Below are 6,000 nucleotides of genomic sequence, written 5' to 3'. Positions count from 1 at the left end.
CGAGGTTGTTGCGAATGGAATTCATGCCAGATACTAGAACGGGTAGCAGAGTATTAAGCTGTAGGAGTTGCTTGATGCTTTTCGCAGAGGCAACTTTCAGTGACCAGGCCACCCGACCAAGATGGCACTTGTCTTGATCGCGAATAACATTTTATTTTGTCAAGACTACCGTAGACGGGTGATGCCTTGGCTATTGTCATTGGTGGAGGACATCGACTCTTGGAATGCCTTCCCATGGGGTCACTATGTTTGGAGGCTGACCGAGGACTACCTTTTAAAGGGATTCGAAGTGCTTGCCTCAAACTCACAAAAGGCTACTTGTTTACGATACAACATTTATGGATTCGCGTGGGTGATACAAGTACTGTCACTAAACATTTATCCATTTCATTTTTGACATAAAAATTTGTGGTTGCACTTGTTTATCATTTATGGAATGATAATGTTACATTTGATTTGCAGTTTTGAGCAATAGAGGCAATTTTGGCCTTCCGAAAAATAGCTGCCTCTTTTGCTCCAAAGGACGTCTACCCACGTATGTGCAAATGGCAATGTAATCAGAAGCTGAAAGACTTTTACAAAAAAGTTGAGAAGTTTGAGTCATCTGAGTAGGTGAGTGAACAGCTACTAATTTCTACTGTGCATTTGTATAATAATTTTGTCAAAAATTTAATCATAATCCCTATTTTGCAGTTATGGGCAGTCGAGACCTTGGAGCCCACCCAGGATGAGGCCAACCGAGAGTATTTTATGGACATTGATGTCCCATTATCTTAGGGCCATCAGTACGTGCCAATAGGGCACTTAGAGGATCTGCCAAACTAGGGCTTAGATGCTCTAAAAAATAAGAGAAAATTAAAAGAGAATAAAGCCACTGGTGGCATGAAGCGGAGGTGCATCGTCGCTGCTTTAGTGGATGAGCTGTCGGGCCCTGAGTTGATGAAAGAAAGAGAAGACCATGGCAATGGCAGTGAACAATCGGTAAGGACTATTCTAACGGTTTGTGTTCAACAATTCCATATGTGATTATCGAATAACATATCTGTGTTTGTAGTTGGACCATGCGATGATAGCTCCTCAACCACTGACAAGTCCTCCTCAGATGCACACTTCTAATGAGCCATCGGTAAGATTGATTATAACGATTTGTGTTCAACATTTTTGCATATGTTTATTGAGTAACACAGTAATTTCTATCATTACAGTTGAGGGAGGTGACGACAGCTCCTTAACTACAGATCGGTCCTGCTCAACTGTAAAGTGGTAACGAGCCGTTGGTATGGATTTTAAAGTTCTAACAGTTAATGTTCAACAATTCTTTATATGATTATTGAATAATACAGTAATATATGTTATTGCAGCTGACCCATTCGACAAGAGTCAATGACGGAGTAGTCACGAAGCGTCAATTGCGTTGGATCATGCATCGACATAAAAAAGACATGTTAGAGCTGAAGGCTTCAATTTAGTCATTAACTCTGGCCATGCAGACGTTTAAAGACTGTGTCGTTGCTTGTATTCTAGAGGGCCTAAAATCACAAGTATAATATTCTATCTTCACTCATATATTGGCCGTTTATGTTTAGTAGGTGTAGTTCTATTTTTTGTTCTTGATTTATGGTTTATGGTATTTTATGAGCTAACAAATTTTCCCATTTGTCTCGTTTTGTAGGGCGGTCCTTCATCTCACGATGCTGGTGAGGATGATGATGATGCTGATGATGGGTAGCATGATGAAGCTTGTCAAACCCTGCTTTGTAAAATAATTATAATATCATTCACATGCTCGATAGAATGTTTGTATATTTAGGAAGTTCGAGAAATCGTTAAAAGACGATATTGCCCCTAATGGTATCATTAAGTCGATTAAGCCTCGAACTAGTTCAAATAGGAATTTTAAGGTGAAATTAAGAGTTTCACAGTTCAAGGATGACTCAAAATGGTAATTAGGAGTTCGAGGGTCAATTCGGAGTCAAATTGAAATTTTCACTATCTAGGGGCAAAATTGTAATTTTTCCACTCGCGGATAAAATTTGAGATTTTGAGAGAATTTAGATCACATTTGACAAATTGGAGAATGGTATGAGTATAAGGGATGAAAAATATGTCTATGGGCAATTTTTCATTTTTTGGGGTAAAAATGTAATTTTTCACTTTACGGGGGCAAAAGTGTAATTTTTAAAAATTTGCTCCACCAAAACTTTGGAAAAGTCTAGAAATTTCATGGAGGACATGGATAAGTGAAGAGGATTGAGTGGTAGAAAAAGAAAGTAAAAAAAATAGCTAGAAAAAAATAAAATAATAAAATATTCAAAAGGTAAATAAAATAATAATATTTTATTAAGCCTATTAAAAGGCTTGAAAGTTCCAGAATTCTTCATTGGGATGGTCAACCAAAACCAGCAGGAGAGAGAGAGAAATAAGAACAAACCCTAGAGTGAGAAAATTCAAAGAAAAAGTGTGATTTTTCAAGGAATCAAGTGTTTAAAGGTATGATTTTTCAAGCTTAGCTTAAGATTTATCATTTTCATGCATTTCTTATCATTTTTCATGGTTGAATCATGTGATTTGAGGATGAATTCAATTCTGGAAAAATGGGTTAGGAGAGAGAAACTTGTTAGATTAATTTGATTTTAAGTTATGTTAGTGTTTTAAGTTAGTTTAGCATATTTAGGAACAAAACAACAAGAAAAGAATTTATTTTCCTCCATTACCATTATTGGCCGAATTTTCTAGGGGAATATTGGCTGATGATCTTGATGTTTATTTGAGGAATTATGATGAATAATGATGAATTATGAGTTTAGAAAAATAATGGGAATTTTCGAAGTAAAAATACGAATTTTTACCCATTAGGGGTATTTTCGTAATTTGCTATCGGGACTGATAATTTGCACCACACTGAGGGACATTAAGTCAATTTGGGTGCAATTGAGGTATAGAAACTGAAAAAAATTAATTTGAGATTAAATTGGACGCGTTAGAAATTTAATCGGGTAATAGGCCGAATTAGGTTAGCACCTCATTTAAGCGGTAGTCGGATAAGTTGCATGTCATATCATGCATATATACCGAGCCTGAATTGATTTTATAATGGTCAAGCATTGATGTGGTGAATTATGTATTGTACATTGTGGATAGGTGGTGAGCAAATTACACTGGAAAAAGTACAGAAATTGTGCTTGAAGACTGGGATTAGGAGTACGTCGACTCCTAGAACTGTGAGTGGACAATTTATCGTCTTAAATATCTAGAGTAATTATACTTGTTTGATGCTTTTATTAAATGGTGAGTTTAAATTATAAAATATTATGTTTTCCAATTAAAATGTTTTTTAATAAAAAATGAGATTTATACTGGTTTTGAAAACTAATATTGTTTTGGGAAAATTGAGTATATGGAGACTGTGTTGAAATTTATGATTTTATATGTTATTGAAATTGTGGCTTATGACACTATGGTAGCATGATGGCTAAATTTTTGAGGTTGGCATGAAATATATGAACAGTTTTGGATTGGTCTTTGTAGACTGGATTACATTTTATTCGCCATATTATGCTACTGGAATTTTTATGGGTCTGGTGGTATATTAAACGGTCACTGCAGTGGTGGGGGTTTCCGTGGACTGCCTATGAGAGGGGCACGGTAACTCAATTATATACTTACCTCCGGGGGGAGATGTTGGGTGAAGTATCTCCTGAGGTATGATTTGAGTGCACCTCACGTTCGGGCCACCACGTGAGAGTGAGACTCAGCCAACGCCAAGGAACGGCTGTGTGTTAGATGTGAAAACATGTTTATGGGTTTGGGTCATTGAACAGCCTTGGCGGTCTCAGTGGGATACCTTGACGAAGGTACCCGTGAGAATGATTCTGGCAGGGGCCAAGTTTAAGAAATTCATAAGTCGGAGAAATTTTGATGAAAAGAAATTATTTGGTATAGATTGAAACGAATTTTGTGTTATGAACATTATTGAGATATAACGTTTTTATATTGTCTCCATCTACTAGGCTTTAGATGTTTTTGATGGTAATTGTTTACTCACTGGGATTATTTAATCTCACCCCTCTTCCTATCCATTTTTCAGGCTCAGGACAGTTTGTTGATAGTTGATTAAGACGAGAATTAATCTCGGAGTTGCATCATAGGAAGTAAGGGTTCATAGCCCTACATCTTCTTAGTCAGTTGGGGGCCCACGTGTCACTGAAAAAGTAATTTTATTCTCCAGTTATTTGATTTAAAGTATGTATGAATATATTTAGCTTTTACACCATGTTTTTGACGAGTTTTGGTATTTTTGAAGAAAAATGACAAAAATGCCCCTGTGAGCCAGAAAGTAATATTTTATTGTTTTGATTTGGAAATGACTTATGATTTTTTTTTGAAATGTGAAATTTAATAACTGTCACTCACTGGAGAGATGCAGAAGCTGATGCTAAGCCTTGCGGGGTTTCGATCGGCATTCGGGGTAATGAGTGCCTATCGGGACGTCGCGGCGGTTGTCACGGGCTCGATGGGAGTTTCGGGTCGTGACAAAGCTACTATTCACATTCACGATGATGTTGTTGGCCGTGACAGAGATGATGCTGTGGCAAAGGATGTGACCCTTCAATCAGATGATGCTGAAAGAGTCCATGTTTCTTAGGCTAATTCGGTTATCGATGCATCTGCGGGAGGGAAGGAGGACCTTCATTCACTCGTGGTTGAAGGAGTCCATGTTCCTAAGGCTGATTCAGTTATTGATGCATTTGTGAGAGGGGAGGGGGACCTTCATTCGCTCATGGCTGAAGGAGTCGATATTCCTGAGGCTGATTTGGTTATCGATTCATCTGCGGGAGGGGAGGAGGACCTTCAGTCACTCATGGTTGAAAGAGAGCATCTTCTTGAGGCCTATGCAGTAGTCGAGGCAGTAGCAAGAGGGGATGGGAACCTTGCATCACTACAAGCTAAAGGGGACCATCTTCCTTAGAGCACTCTTGAAGCCAGAGGGACATGGTTGTTGTCAGCAAAGTCTGGTGTCCATCATCGTGCAACACAAATTTTAGACCCAACTGAGCTAGCACGGGTCAAACTGGTGAGCAAATACATGTCAAGCCCATACATCGACCCCTCAGTGAGCCATCGGGATATGAAGGACGCAATGGTGGAAGCATACGAAGCTTTCAAGAAAGAGGAGTGTGCGAGGTAAGCTCATAAATAACATTGCAAATATTGTTTTTTAATGAAACATTAATCCACAAGACTTTTAAAATTCATTCTGTTACATATGCAAGTGTGACGTTCGGGATCTTAGGGGATCAAGGTGTTGAATTTTTCACAACATTAGAGGATCCCAAAGAAGAAATGAGTAGTGAACATATAAACGCATGCCTCAACATACTCTGTAAGCGGATGACAGGGCCAAAGTCGAAGCTGTACACGACCCGTGCATGCGTGGTTGACACGGTATTCTTCGTAAGTTTATCTAAAAAATTTTCAATTCTGAAAATACTAAGTTTTTTTATTGCATTAAGTGTAAGCTAATGTATACATGCTTCACAAGACACCATCCATCTACTACACACCGCATTTCCAACTGAAGATGCCCAGTCCACGATGGAAATTTTGGATGAGTTGCGGGGGTACGTGGAGGGTGAAAGGCCGACATACGACAAAAAATGGGAAGATGTCGATTTCATCCTCGCACCTTACAATGTGGGCAAGCATTGGGTGATAGCGAATATCGACTTGGTGAGGTGGATGATCAAGGTGGTGGACTCCGCAAGAACTTCAGATGCTAAGGATAACGAAGTGCGTGCAGCTCATATGACACCCCTTACGACTATTATGCCAATCATCTGCCACCAAGCCAGTTATTTCAACAAAACATGCTGGAAGACATGGGATTTGACACCGATACCATTAGAAATCCATTTGCCAAAAGCTAAAGTGCATCGGCAAAATGATAGTGTTAGCTGCGGTATGCTCATAATAGGGTACATTGACTATATTTTGCAGTCG

Source organism: Theobroma cacao, chromosome 9 (genome assembly GCF_053813885.1).
Source record: "Theobroma cacao isolate CCN51 chromosome 9, ASM5381388v1, whole genome shotgun sequence".
NCBI lineage: Eukaryota > Viridiplantae > Streptophyta > Magnoliopsida > Malvales > Malvaceae > Theobroma > Theobroma cacao.
Note: the sequence above shows the minus strand (reverse complement) of the source record.